The sequence below is a fragment of the Nerophis ophidion genome, linkage group LG06, assembly GCF_033978795.1.
Source record: "Nerophis ophidion isolate RoL-2023_Sa linkage group LG06, RoL_Noph_v1.0, whole genome shotgun sequence".
Classification (NCBI taxonomy): domain Eukaryota; kingdom Metazoa; phylum Chordata; class Actinopteri; order Syngnathiformes; family Syngnathidae; genus Nerophis; species Nerophis ophidion.
The window spans coordinates 31,995,434-32,012,171 of NC_084616.1; positions in this window are offsets into that span (position 1 = coordinate 31,995,434).

The window sequence follows — 16,738 nt, forward strand, 5'->3', positions numbered from 1 at the left end:
CATACATAGACACACAGGTAGACGCTGTATTTAATGCCTGCCTTAACCGTTCTGAATCGATTGTCCATTTCATCATCAGTCGCTTGGATTAGGAATTTTCCACCTAATTAGGCCCACAGTGTATGGCTGCTTGTGGCACAGAGAAGACGCAACTCGGTGTGCGCGCAGTTAAGTGATGCTGACAGCTCGGTGCGCGCGCAGAGAGCAGGTGTGTGTGTCGTTTGAGTCTAGGAATAAAGGAATTCTTGCAACCTCTTTCTACTATTGGCTAGGTTTTGTATTCATAAATGTTTACGCTTCTCAATACCCGACCTGTTTTTTTGTCCTTTAAAAAAAGAATTACAGCTCTACATTAAAGGCCTACTGAAACCCACTACTACCGACCACGCAGTCTGATAGTTTAAATATCAATGATGAAATATTAACATTGCAACACATGCCAATACAGCCGGTTTAGTTTACTAAATTGCAATTTTCAATTTCCCACGGAGTTTCCTGTTGAAAACGTCGTGGAATGATGACGCGTATGATGACGCGTGTTTGTGAACTCTCGGGTTGTAGCGGACATATTAGCCCAGCACCACTTAAGGCTAAAAGTCGTCTCTTTGCATCGCAAAATTACACAGTAATTTGGACATCTGTGTTGCTGAATCTTTTGCAATTTGTCAAATTAATAATGGAGACTATGAAGAAGAATGCTGTTGGTGGAAAGCGGTGGATTGCAGCTGCCTTTAGGACCGAAACACAGCCGGTGCCGTCGCCTTTTCTTTTTTGTCAGTTTTTTTTTTTTTTTGTGCTTCACTCTAACTTTCCTCATCCACAAATCTTTTATCTTCGCTCAAATTGATTGTCGCTTTCTCGGTCAGAATCGCTCGCGCTGCTGGTGTCTATTATTGAAAACAATGTGAGGATGGGAGGAGCCCTCACATTGGTGACGTCACGCGCACATCGTCTGCTACTTCCGGTACAGACGATGTGTTTTTTATTAGCTACCAAAAGTTGCGAACTTTATCGTTGATGTTCTCTACTAAATCCCCTCAGCAAAAATATGGCAATATCGCGAAATGATCAAGTATGACACATAGAATGGACCTGCTATCCCCGTTTAAATAAGAAAATCTCATTTCAGCAGGCCTTTAAAACACTTTCTACTTCTAACAACCCAAAAGTTTGCGAAAACAATGATGCTGTGTTCCAAATTGTAATTATTTATTGAGCTTGTGTGAGCCCATGGCTTTACACCTTATATATATATATATATATATATATATATATATATATATATATATATATATATATATATATATATATATATATATATATGTATATGTATATATATATATATATATATATATATATATATACACACACATATATATATAAATATATGTAAATATACATATGTGTATATATAAATATATATATACAGTATACATATGTATATATATATACAAATACATATATACATACACATTCATATATATGTATATATGTGTATATACTTATATGCACATATATATACATATATATATATATATATATAAATATGCATATATATGTATATATATACATATATATATATATATATATATGTATATATATATACAGTGTATATACAGTATATATATATATTTGTATATATATATACACATATATGTGTATATATATATATTTATATATATATATGTATATAAATACAAATACATATATATACACATTCATATATATGTATATATATATATATATATATATATATATATATAAATATATACATATATATATATATATATATATATATATCCATCCATCCATCCATCCATTTTCTACCGCTTATTCCCTTTTTGGGCTCGCGGGGGGCGCTGGCTCCTATCTCAGCTACAATCGGGCGGAAGGCGGGGTACACCCTGGAAAAGTCGCCACCTCATCGCAGGGCCAACACAGATAGACAGACAACATTCACACTCACATTCACACACTAGGGCCAATTTAATGTTGCCAATCAACCTATCCCCAGGTGCATGTCTTTGGAAGTGGGATATATATATATATATATATATATATATATATATATATATATATATATATATATATATAGTGGCCCTGCGATGAGGTGGCGACTTGTCCAGGGTGCACTCCGCCTTCTGCCCGATTGCGGCCCCCAAAGGGATAAGCGATAGAAAATGGATGGATTGATTTTACAACCCCCTGGCGCTATTGTGTACTGTTTTTGTACTTATTTTGTTTATTATTATTTCTCGATTGATTGTAAATGTTGCAGTTATAAATAAAAGTTTATAAAATAAAATAAATAAAAAAGGAATCGTATTTGGCGCGATACAGGACCCCACAAGTATAACACCTTATATGGACAAACAGGGAGATAAATTATGTACATTTTTTGGTGGGATAAATCAACATTTAAAATGATTATTTGTTTGCAAAATGAACTTTTTTCGCGTTGTATCAACCAAAGCAAAAGCGTGCTCAATGTTTACGTCCCAATAAAATCCCCGTCGTGACAGTGAAGTCCGTGTTGTCTCCCCACTCGCAATATTGAGGAGTTTTCACAGTTTGCAGTGGCATAATAAAAAAGCGCGGCCGCCCCGTGCGTGGCGGCCCTTAGCCCAGTGGGGGTCCGCATTGTCCTCTCAGGGGTCTCGCGCCTCGCACGTGCCCCCGCATTGATCCCATTGTGCGCGCCACTGGGCACAGCTGTGCAGGCACTCCCAACTTGGCCAGGGAGCAGCATGCGTGGATGATGCAACTTGTATCCACGCAACACATGCTTGTGCTTGCAGGGGGACAACTTTTTTTTATTTTATTTTATTTTTTTTAACAAGATCACGTGACGCCTCCGTAACGTCGTGCAGGGAGTGGGCACTCGCCCAACGATTTATTGCGGAGAGACCCTGACAGATGGTCTCGGGTGGGGGGTAGGAGGAGGGGGGGCATCTGTTGCTTGAAGCGTCACCCGCTTGTCCGTGCACGATGTCTCGTGCTGAAACAGCATTTATCCATCCACTAACGGTCCTAATCACTCTGGTCAGTGCACTGGACATAAAGGCATGTGTAGACAATGAGAAGGCCCGCTTTGTTCGTGTGTGTGCGCGTGTGCGTGCGTGCGAGTGTGTTTTAATTAAAAGGGGTGCATTAAGTACTGTACAGTGGAACGAAGATTCACAAAATAAATTGTTAATTAATAGCTCCATATAACAGTGGTTCTCAACCTTTTTTCACTGATTTACCCCCTGTGAACATTTTTTTAATTCAGGTACCCCCTAATCAGAGCAAAGCGTTTTTGGTTGAAAAAAAGAGATAAAGAAGTAAAATACAGCACTATGTCATCAGTTTCTGATTTATTAAATTGTATAACAGTGCAAAATATTGCTCATTTGTAGTGGTCTTTCTTGAAATATTTGGAAAAAAAGATTAAAAAATTACTAAAAACTTGTTGAAAAATAACAAGTGATTAAATTATAAATAAAGATTTCTACACATAGAAGTAATCATCAACTTAAAGTGCCCTCTTTGGGGATTGTACTAGAGATCCATCTGGATTCATGAACTTCATTCTAAACATTTCTTCACAAAAAAAATAAATCTTTTAACATCAATATTTATGGAACATGTCCACAGAAAAATCTAGCTGTCAACACTGAATATTGCATTATTGCATTTCTTTTCACAGTTTATGAACTTACATTCATATTTTGTTGAAGTATTATTCAATAAATATATTTATAAAGGATTTTTGAATTGTTGCTATTTTTAGAATATTTAAAAAAAATCTCACGTACCCCTTGGCAAACCTTCAAGTACCCCCAGGGGTACGCTTACCCCCATTTAAGAATCACTGCCCTATAAGAATCAATGTCAACAAAAATACTTGCAGGTTTTAACCTCTACAAAAGTCACTATTTTGTTAAAAAAAAAAAAAAAACTGCACATAAGAACATAATGTCATGACTGTTTTGAGTGTCCAATTATTTTTACAACTCTTATTTTATTTTTATTTTTTTTTTTGTGATAGACTGATTGGAGCACTTACATGGTCGCAAAAAAAACATTCCTGAAGTTTTTATTTTTTTATTTATTATGGGTCAACTTAAAATGTGACCAAATCTGCTGGGTCAAAAGTATACATACAGCAATGTTAATATTTGGTTACATGTCCCTTGGCAAGTTTCACTGCAATAATGCACTTCTGGTAGCCATCCCCAAGCTTCTGGTTGAATTTTTGACCACTCCGCTTGACAAAATTGGTGCAGTCCCGCTAAATTTGTTGGTTTTATGACATGGACTTGTTTCTTCAGCATTGTCCACATGCATGTTCTCAATGCATGTGGGAATGGACTTTGGGAAGGCCATTCTAAAACCTTAATTCTAGCCTGATTTAGCCTGATTTAGCCATTCCATTACCGCCTTTGACGTGTGTTTAGTGTCATTGTCCTGTTGGAACATCCAACTGTGTGCCTAAGACCCAACCTCAGGGCTGATGGTTTTAGGTTGTCCTGAAGAATTTGGATTTAATCCTCCTTTTTCATTGTCCCATTTACTCTCTGTAAAGCACCAGTTCCATTGGCAGCATTTTTATTTTTTATTTTCCTGAGGGGACTCTTCTGAAGGAATCAATAAAGTATCTATCTATCTATCCATCTATCTATCTATCTATCTATCTATTTATCCATCTATCTATCTATCCATCTATCTATCTATCTATCTATCTATCTATCTATCTATCTATCTATCTATCCATCCATCCATCCATCTAGCAAAACTGGCCCAGAGCATAATACTACCACCACCATGATAGACAGTATGGGTGGTGTTCCTGGGATGAAGGGCCTCACCTTTTCTCCTCCAAACATATTGCTGGGTATTGTGACCAAACAGCTCATTTTTTGTTTCATCTCATGACCACTTTCCTCCCGAAGGTCTTATCTTAGTCCATGTGATCGACAGCAAACTTTAAACAAGCCTTAAGGTGTCGCTTCTGGAGCAAGGGCTTCCTTCCTGCATGATAGCCTCTCAGTCCATGGCGATGCAAAACACGCTTGACTGTGGACACTGACACCTGTGTTCTAGCAGCTTACAATTCGTTGCAGACCTGCTTTTTTGTGGCTCTTGGTTGACTCTTGATCATCCTGACCAATTTTCTCTCAGAAGCAGGTGATTGCCTGTGTTTTCTTCCAGATCGTGGCAGTGACAAAACCGTACCATGTTTTTTATACTTACGAACAATTGTCTGCACAGTTGCTGTTGGGCCCATAAGCTGCTGTGAAATGGCTCCAAGTGACTTTCCTGACTTGTTCAAGTCAATGATTTGTTTTTGTCACAACCACAATAGGACTCTGAACACTGGCGCAGGATTTTGGATGCAGTTATTTTGACAAGGGAAGGGGTCCAAAACGGGAGAAACAAAACAGGCTATCAAAACAGATTTAACCCATCCATCCATCCATCCATTTTCTACCGCTTGTTCCCTTTTGGGGTCGCGGGGGGCGCTGGCGCCTATCCACTAAACTTACAAAACGATTAACAACTCAAAACACTCCGGCTACAGAGGGGAAAAAGTGCTGAGAACAAAAACTACCTAATACAACAATAGGCGCTCCAACAGGACAGACTGAGGACTAGGCGCTTAAACCTGGGGGAACAGGTTAAATCAATCAGGACAAATTAGGACACATGAGGAAAGGCAAGTGATTTGAAATGAGAGGGAGAGTTAGCATTTCAAAATAAAACAAGAAGTGACAAGAAAACCTGAAACCAAATGAAACACAGACAAGACATCACCCAGGTGTGACAGTTTTTTCAACTGTGTTGAGTTCCTTTTGACTTTCCCGTTGTCGCGTCTGTAACTGAGTCTAATGACAGCATCACATGAGCCCTATTTAAATGGGTTCAGAGACAGGTGTCGTCAATCATAATCACACACATGAAATTAAGACGCCATGCAATGAAGCTAATTTGATTTGATTGTGAGTTTTTTACATCACCAAAATTGATCATGGATGTTGCTGTATGTATACTTTTGACCCGGCAGATTTGGAAATAAGAGTTGTCGAAATGATTGGAAACTCAGGACAGCCATTACATTATGTTCTTTACAAGTGTATGTAAACTTTTGACCACTATTATATATATACAGGGACGTGCACATGATTATAGATGGGTAGGGGCTCAAAGTCAGAAAAAGGGCAGGAATTTTATTTTTTTGGTCCTTTACACAATATGGAAATTAATGCAAAATTAAATTTGCTAATAGTAAGCTAACTACTTAGCTGTGTGTCCTTTGTAGGTAAAAGTGATTGCCATTTCTTTTGTGTCAACAAATTATTGTCATAATGAGGTAATTCACATTATCATAGGCTTGGAAGACAGGAAAAGCAACAAAATACTGGTTTATTATTAGGCTATTTATTGTTCTAGATAAGCACTTTAATATTGAACATTGAACAGCGCAACATGAACTTCGAAAAAAAATACAAAAATAAATACCCAAATGGAAAAACCTTCAATGTGAAAATCTGTCCTTCTTCCCTTAAATTGATGAAAACACCATCAAGTTGTAACTTATGGTCTTTCTCACTTAATGCTCAGACTAAACAACTGAAACGCAATACAACTTTATATCTAAACCTCTACTGTGAGAGAAATGTGATCCGGCGTAAACACAGTGCATTTTATTTTGAAAATCAACCCAGTGTTTTATTTTGTATTTTGTACACTACTTCCTGTCCCGCATGATCCGCTCTGCTCTGTGCAGAATTGATGTGCCGTGCTCAATTGATGCGCTGTGCTCCGACGTCCAGCAAAAACAGAAGCTGACACATTGAATAATAGAATAATACAGCGTTTTTCTGAAATATGACCCATATTAGATGCTGAATAAGTGGACAGCGACTAGACCATAACTCATAGGTTCAAGTTGCTCCACTGTCACGTCTCCTCAGTCAGGGGCGTAGTTGGCTCTCTCTCCTCTCTCTCGCTCTCACTCACTCGCCCTCTCTCTCTCTCTCTGGCGGAAGCGCAGGCTCAAACAACCCGGTATCAAAAATCCTTGAAAAAATTGTTGCGGAGCAGTTAAATGAACACTTAGCGTCTAACAATCTATGTGAAACCTTTCAATCCGGTTTCAGGGCAAATCACTCCCGGAGACAGCCCTCGCAAAAATGACTAATGATCTATTGCTAACGATGGATTCTGATCCGTCATCTATGTTGCTGCTCCTCGATCTTAGCGCTGCTTTCGATATCGTCGATCATAATATTTTATTAGAACGTATCAAAACACGAATTGGTGTGTCAGACTTAGCCCTGTCTTGGTTTAACTCTTATCTTACTGATAGGATGCAGTGTGTCTCCCATAACAATGTGACCTCGGACTACGTTAAGGTAACGTGTGGAGTTCCCCAGGGTTCGGTCCTTGGCCCTGCACTCTTCAGCATCTACATGCTGCCGCTAGGTGACATCATACGCAAATACGGTGTTAGCTTTCACTGTTATGCTGATGACACCCAACTCTACATGCCCCTAAAGCTGACCAACACGCCGGATTGTAGTCAGCTGGAGGCGTGTCTTAATGAAATTAAACAATGGATGTCCGCTAACTTTTTGCAACTCAACGCCAAAAAAACGGAAATGCTGATTATCGGTCCTGCTAGACACCGAACTCTATTTAATAATACAACTCTAACATTTGACAACCAAACAATTAAACAAGGCGACACGGTAAAGAATCTGGGTATTATCTTCGACCCAACTCTCTCCTTTGAGGCACACATTAAAAGCGTTACTAAAACGGCCTTCTTTCATCTCTGTAATATCGCTAAAATTCGCTCCATTCTGTCCACTAAAGACGCTGAGATCATTATCCATGCGTTTGTTACGTCTCGCCTCGACTACTGTAACGTATTATTTTCGGGTCTCCCCATGTCTAGCATTAAACGATTACAGTTGGTACAAAATGCGGCTGCTAGACTTTTGACAAGAACAAGAAAGTTTGATCACAACAAGAAAGTTTGATCACATTACGCCTGTACTGGCTCACCTGCACTGGCTTCCTGTGCACTTAAGATGTGACTTTAAGGTTTTACTACTTACGTATAAAATACTACACGGTCTAGCTCCATCCTATCTTGCCGATTGTATTGTACCATATGTCCCGGCAAGAAATCTGCGTTCAAAGGACTCCGGCTTGTTAGTGATTCCCAAAGCCCAAAAAAAGTCTGCGGGCTATAGAGCATTTTCCGTTCGGGCTCCAGTATTCTGGAATGCCCTCCCGGTAACAGTTCGAGATGCCACCTCAGTAGAAGCATTTAAGTCTCACCTTAAAACTAATTTGTATACTCTAGCCTTTAAATAGACTCCCTTTTTAGACCAGTTGATCCGCCGTTTCTTTTCTTTTTCTTCTATGTCCCACTCTCCCTTGTGGAGGGGGTCCGGTCCGATCCGGTGGCCATGTACTGCTTGCCTGTGTATCGGCTGGGGACATCTCTGCGCTGCTGATCCGCCTCCGCTTGGGATGGTTTCCTGCTGGCTCCGCTGTGAACGGGACTCTCGCTGCTGTGTTGGATCCGCTTTGGACTGGAGTCTCGCGACTGTGTTGGATCCATTGTGGATTGAACTTTCACAGTATCATGTTAGACCCGCTCGACATCCATTGCTTTCCTCCTCTCCAAGGTTCTCGTAGTCATCATTGTCACCGATGTCCCACTGGGTCATTATTGTCACCGATGTCCCACTGGGTGTGAGTTTTCCTTGCCCTTATGTGGGCCTACCGAGGATGTCGTGGTGGTTTGTGCAGCCCTTTGAGACACTAGTGATTTAGGGCTATATAAGTAAACATTGATTGATTGATTGATATTACAAGAAAACGTGGAGTTTTTGTACCGCTGTTTTTTTGTTTTGTTTTGGTTTTTTTACATCCCTAACAGGAATGAATTAATGTTGTTTAAAGAAAAGAAAAAAAAACACACACAGGCAGAGGGCCCTTTTTAAGACGAGGCAAAAAAGTACAGGGGCTCAAGCACCCATAGGGCCCTATGTGTGCACGTGCCTGTATATATACAATAGGGCTTCATGGTGGAAGAGGGGTTAGTGCGTCTGCCTCACAATACGAAGGTCGTGAGTAGTCAGGGTTCAATCCCGGGCTCGGGATCTTTCTGTGTGGAGTTTGCATGTCCTCCCCATGAATGCGTGGGTTCCCTCCGGGTACTCCGGCTTCCTCCCACTTCCAAAGACATGCACCTGGGGATAGGTTGATTGGCAACACTAAATTGGCCCTAGTGTGTGAATGTGAGTGTGAATGTTGTCTGTCTATCTGTGTTGGCCCTGTGATGAGGTGGCGACTTGTCCAGGGTGTACCCCGCCTTCCGCCCGATTGTATCTGAGATAGGCACCAGCGCCCCCCGCGACCCCAAAGGGAATAAGCGGTAGAAAAAGGATGGATGAATGGATACGTGTGTTTGTATATGTATATATGCAGTGCATCTATATGTATGAACAAAAGTGACCAAAAAAATTGTCACTTCCTGTCAGTGGGAGAGGACACAATAAAAAAGGCTCCACTTTTAACCACTGGTTTGTGATCACAGCCAAGTGGGAGTTACCTGGCATCTTCGAACTGATTTTGGGCATTGATTCCGGCATTGATCCGAGCATTAATTCGCTAAAATAAGGCGAGTTGGAGGTTGATCTCTGAATGACGCAAGGTACAACATTTTTGAAATAAATAAGTTAATCGTGCCGCAAATCGCTAATGAAGAAACCGCCATTAGCGAGCTGATACGAGAGGCACTGAAGTCAGTGAGTCAAAATCTAAAAGAAAATCTCAAATCCTGATACCGTCGGTGTCATCTGAATCAAATAAATCTCTGGACACAGGACACAAGCGACGAGGACATGATGGGAAGCAAGACCTGATGCTAAGAAAAAAATTGTCGATGGCATAGAAAGATTAAAAATAGAATACAAAGCAGACCTGGAAAGAGTAACGAGAACTCACAGAAGATCTGAGAAAAGCAACAACAGAATACAGAAAACATCTGAGAAGTCTGCAGGAATATATAAAACGTCTGTAAAGTCAGGATAACAACATAAGGGGGACTTTCCGGAAATGCATCAAGAAATGAGGATTCTTCAATAAGTTAATGCAGTGAAACGAGACCACAACATGCTGAGAAATATCATATATGAAATGGATCAGGGGAACAAATGAATGATATCATTGTGACAGGGCACCGAATTAAACCAAGATCCTATGCGAAAGCTGTGAGTAATGGAGGAGAACCAGATGAAATTATTGATGCCTCAGCACAATGGCAAGTGGTCAACTTTCTGTAATCAAAGGAAATTAAAATCCACATTTATATAATCAAAACATGCGTCCCACTGAATGAAAGAAACAACACCACCACTATTGTGAAACTTGTCAACATAAAATCTAAAATGGCACTGCTGAAGCAGGTAAAGAAGCTGAAGGGAACAAACAGACATGAATAAGCATTTCGCAAAACATAATGCTGAAATCGCCCAAAAAAAAACACATGACTTGAAAAAGCAGACACAAATTCAGGGACCTTGGAGTGCCAACTGTGAAATCTACATCAAGCTGAAAGTAGGTCCAGGAGCAGGAGTCCTTGCTGTCCATGACATCAGGAACCCTGACAAATATTAAAGTTGACACTGCTTTGACAATGACGATGATAAGGGAATCTGATGGAATACAAACACCTAAATTCAACACCAACACTACTATGTTCCAAAAGACCACTGCACAAGAGGACCTACATTCAGGAGTGCATCCACCTACAATTATAGGGATTATTGAAACAACATCAAAGATTGTCGAACAAGAAAATATGGAACTGAAAAACTTCTGCAACAGCAACATGAAATGTGATAAAAATTGTCAATTATTCATTTTAATAGCAGGAACTTGTACGCAAATTATAAAAACATGAAGCAGTTTTTAGAACAATTCAAGAACCCTTCAAAGTGATCGCTGTCACAGAAACATGGATTGATGCTAAAAAAAAATAGATTTTGATCTGGAGGGATATGAACTAAATTAAATCAAATGAAGCAGCAAAAACGGAGGAGGAATAGCTGTGTGGGTGAAGAAGACCCTGAACTACAAATTGGTAAAAAAAAACTTTTCATTTACAATAGATAATATCTGAGAAAGCATAACCATAGAAATATGTCGCAAAAAAAAGCAAAAACATATTCATCAGGTGAATATGTATATCACCTAAGTCAAGTATTGCAACATTTGAAGACCGAATCAAGGCAAATTTTATGGACAATGGTCAAAAAATACATTTTATGTGGTGACTTCAATATTGACTTATTGATCTCTAACAAGCAAAAGTCCATTGATGACTTCATTGATACATTGTAGAGCATCAGTTTATCTCCTAAAATCACAAACCCCAGCAGAATCACAGGACACTGTGTCACACTTATTGATAATATTTTTACCAATGATTTTCATAATAACACTACAAGTGGTCTGCTTATAACCAACATTAGTGATCAATTGCAAGTTTTCGCAATATATAATAGAAACTACAAGAAGAGAAACATGGACGACAAAAATACATTTCAAAGACTATGCACAGAGAAGAGTATGATTGCATTCAAAATTCAGCTAAGAACTCAAAATTTGGACAATGTGTACAATGAAAATGATGATGAAGCATATGGTACATTTTTAAACACGCCCCTGCTTATTTCAGCAAGACAAGTGGTACAACAGTGTGGCTTCGTAAAAAAAGAGTGCGGGTACTTTCCTGGTCCGCCTGCAGTCCAGGTCTGTCTCCCATCGAAAATGTGTGGCGCATTATGAAGTTTAAAATACGACAGCAGAGACCCCGGACTGTTGAACGACTGAAGCTCTACATGAAACAAGAATGGGAAATAATTCCACTTTCAAAGCTTCAACAACTAGTTCCCTCAGTTCCCAAACGTTTATTGAGTGTTTTTAAAAGAAAAGGTGATGTAACACAGTGGTGAACATGCCCTTTCCCAACTACTTTGGCACGTGTTGCAGCCATGAAAATCTAAGTTAATTATTATTTGCAAAAAAAATTAAAGTTTATGAGTTTGAACATCAAGTATCTTGTCTCTGTAGTGCATTCAATTGAATATGGGTTGAAAATGATTAGCAAATCATTGTATTCCGTTTATATTATATTAGATTAGATTAGATAGTACTTTATTTATTCCGTCAGGAGAGTTCCTTCAGGAAAATAGAAATTTTCAGCACAATCCCATTCAAGATCAGACAAACATTACAGGGAGACAGAACAGGATCGCTGACGGGTCTGCCGGCTTCCAGCGCCCCTTACAAAAAAGATGAGATACAGGTAAACAGGGGGGAAGAATGGGAGAAAAAAAAATAGAAGATTAAAATAAAATAAAAAAATCGGTCTTAGCCTGGGCCCTGGAGAGGGGGTGCAGACTGAGGCCAAGGGGAAAAAACAATAACTCATAGCCATAGAACACATCCCTCTTACATGTGTGTAAGAGGGAAACATCAAACATCAAAGAACACAGAGGACATGAAAGACATTAAAGCAGCAGATACAACCAGACACTTCTACATACAGCTATGAATAAAAAGTAAAAGAAACATATACACTGTGGTGGCCTCTGCGGTGTTGCACGCCATCGTCCGCTGGGGTGGAGGGAGCATGGCCAGAGACAGGAGCATCTAACACAATTTCCCCACCCATATGGAAACGGGGTTTGTATTATGATCGACGGTATCGAAAGCAGCGCTAAGATCAAGGAGCAGAACATAGATGACGCACCAGAATCCATCGTTAGCAATAGATCCTTAGTCATTTTTGCGAGGGCTGTCTCCGTAGAGTGATTTGCCCTGGAACCGTGTGGCATCAGAGGGTTGGTCTTAAACTGGATTAGAAGCTAGTTAACCAACAGGAAACAATACTTGAAGCAAGGCGAACAAACGTTTACAACACTGAATATATCATGTAGAGCAGTGGTCACCAACCACCGGAATTTTTTATTCATTTTTATTAAAAAAATAAATAAATAAATAAAAAAAAATAAAAAATAAATATTTTAATTTTTTTTATTAAATCAACATAAAAAACACAATATACACTTACAATTAGTGCACCAACCACAAAAACCTCCCTTTTTCATGACAAAGAAAAAAATAAATACATTTTAAAAAAAAAGGATGCGCCCCCGCACGCTCTGAGCAGTTCACGCCCATGCTTTGCCGCAGCTGTAGACTGACAGCAATCAGCCCACCTGACAGCAATCAGGAGGACAGCAAAAAGGCCAGTCATTCCTTGGGTCCTGCGCCGGAACGTCGTTAACCGTCTGTAGTAAGCATTACGTCTCTGGCTTCCCTCTCGTTGTCCTCGCATTGTTCTCCGTGTCCCTTGCTGTCTTGTTGACTCTTGTCCCTTGTTTCCCTCGCATTGCCTGCTGTGTTCCGTGTGCTCGAGTTTTGTACTTCAACCTCCATCTGGATTTTGGACTGTCTCCCTTGACCTTCAACCCCTGTTTGGACACGACCCCTTGTCGCTTCTCACCTGCCCTCGACCTCCTGCCTGTCCCTGGACTTCCGTTTTACCCCGCCCTCTTGGATTGACAAAGATTTCCTCCATCACGCAAGTACAACATCCTCTGGTATTGTTTACATTGTTAATTTCACACTTAGTCCTGTAACCGACACATCGAGTAGCATACACATCCCACACAATCATCAAAGGTTACAATAAACCTAGTAACCCGAGTTTCTTTGTGGTGTCGTCTCCTTCCACCCCTCACGTCCATAACAAAAAAGATAAGTTAGAATAGTACATAATGTTGGATATAGAGAACATTCAAAACCTTTATTCATTTCAATAAAAAATTGTGAACTTTCACAACATATTGAATTTGCAAACAGCTAGAATTATATACAAAGCAAACTATAACCTGCTATCCAATAATGTACAAAAATTCTTCTCATTTAGTGTATCAGTATGTGGAATTACATTATGGAATTGATTGAGGAAATAAATCAAACAATGTACTAATATCTAATTCAGGAAACTCTTCAAACTTAAAGTGTTTACAAAATACTAAAAAGATGAACAATAATAAACATTCTAAATTTATTGGTAATCTTATTTATCTACCTTTTTACAACTTACTTCACTAGTTATTGTTTATTTCTTTATTTTTAAATGTTAGTACTGATGGAGTATATTGAACAAAAGTGTTAGCTAATACTTTGTAAAGGATTAGAATTAAATAATCTCTGCTCCTTTCCTGTGATGTGGGTACAGTTTTTGGCAAAACTCTATATTAAAGTGCATGATCGCTGACCAAATCATCTCCTGCATTTTGAGTCTGCCCCCAAGAATTTAAATGTCGACACCCCAGAATCCAAATGTCCGTTGATACGTATTCTTGATGAACCAGAAAGTAAAGCATTTCTACAATTTCTCACCTTTTTTTGCAAGTAGTGTCACAATGGAATGTTTATTTGTATTGAAAATTGAGGCAGGAGGTAAAAAAAATGATTATGTGTTTAAATGTGTTTGTGGAGGGGGGCGTGGCGCACGCGTTCCCTGCGGGCGGGGTATGTGCAGGGGCCGGCCACGAAGCGGCAACAGGTGAGTGGATACCTCAGCTGGAACGAGTTATCTAATCACCTGTTCCTTTATTTGGCAGCGCTGGAGACCATGAGGTGAGGTAGAGAGCTGCACAGAGGAACGAGAACGGTTGTGTGGGAGCTGAAAAGCAGACGCCGAACTGTTGTGTAAAAGAGGAAAATAAAACTGTGTGAAACTCTAAACCTGGCATTGGTGATCCAGTCTACCCGACGGGTGCGGGAGGGGAGAGGAGGGAAACTTCCACAATTGGCGCCCAACTAAGAGAACCAAGTAAGGTAAAAATATATGTGTGTATAAAATTAAAAAAATATCTACAACAACCCCTCTGGAGGCGCTGGGACAAGTGCTGGCTCAGGTGTCAGCGGCGAGCCAACAGCAGACTCAGCTGATACAATCATTGATGGACAGATCAGACTCGTCAGGGGTGAGGGCAATGGCACCCATGCAACGCATGCTTGAAAATGAAGACCCGCACACATTCCTGGATGTGTTTGAGGCCACGGTGAGATCGTGCAAATGGCCGGAGGAGGAGTGGGGAGCGAGGCTGCTGCCACTTCTGGTGGGGGAGGCGCAGCGGGCGGCGCTAAGTCTCCCAGCGACCGGCCGCATGCAATACTCCAACCTGCGCCACACCATCCTGGTTTGGGTCGGCAGCAGCTCGGAAGACTACCGGAGGAAGTTCCGCGCCATGAGACTGGGCCCAGAAGACCGCCCCTACGTCCTGGCGCAGCAGCTGCGGGATGCGGCGACCCGATGGCTCCAGCCAAATGGGCAGGACCCGGGAATGCTGGAGTACATAATCCTCGAGCAGTTTTTGGACGCCATCCCGGCCAGGACCGCCGCGTGGGTAAGGTACCACCGCCCCGCCGACGTCAATACAGCAGTGACACTGGCTGAGGACCACCTGGCGGTGCACCGAGACGCGATCACAAAGCCGGCCGAAAGACCCACTCCAGCGCCCCGCCGATGACTCATGCCACCAGACGGAACCACCCTGGAGCAGCGCCACCACCCGGCTGGTCAACCCGGAACCATCGAGCAGGTCCCCTCCGCGAACAATCCACACCCACGTACACACACCCATTCATCTACACAGACACGCTCAACAAGGCGGGGGACTCGCGGATATAATGCTCCCTCTGATTGTTTGTTGCAGGGTTCCAGCGCTGGGCAAAGAGGGCTTCCCTCACAGACGGCGCCTCAAATACCAGGGCCGGTGTGCTGGGGGTGCAGCCAACCTGGGGACATGCGCCGGGAGTGCCCCGTAATGGAGGTAGGGCAGGTGTTGCAGGTTGTCGGGCCTCCAACACCCGCCCCCGACCCAGGAGAGACGTACTACGTCCCGGTAAGGGAACAAGGGAGTACATATCGGGCGATGGTGGATTCGGGCTGTAAACAGTCCATGATTCACCAAAACCTGATTCGACCCGGGGCGTTGAGGAAAGCATCACAGGGTAAAATCAGATGTATTCATGGGGATGTGCACGAATACCCGATGGTGCCAAGGGAAATTTGGTACGGGGGTCAAAAGCATAGTGTTCAGGTTGCCGCAAGCACGGGCCTTACGCATACCATAATTCTGGGAACAAATTGGCCGGGATTTAACCATTTAGTAGCACAATGTGTGGGGATGGGTTCACGGACAGTAGGACAGGGGAATATCCGCGCAGTACTCGCTGGCGACGCGGATTCACCCGGCGCTGCCGAGCAGGAACCGGCGGGGGATTCACGGGAAGCCCCTCCGGCCCACCATTGGCAGCCCACGGAGGACTTTCCCCTCGAGCAGTCCCGTGATAAAACCTTGCGCGCGGCCTGGGACCAGGTGGATTTTATAGACGGTCAGCTGGTGCGCCTGGGGAAAACGCGGGTACTCCCCAACTTTTCAATTGTTAGAGATAGGTTGTACAAAATGAACCGTGACACTCAAACAGGTGAGGAGTCCACCCAGTTGTTGGTGCCAAAACCCCGCCGGGGAAATGGTTTTCCAGGCGGAGCATTGCAACCCCCTCGCTGGCCACCTAGGGTACGACAAAACACTTAATCGGGTCATGGTCCGCTTCTATTGGCCCGGCATCCGAGCAGACGTACGCC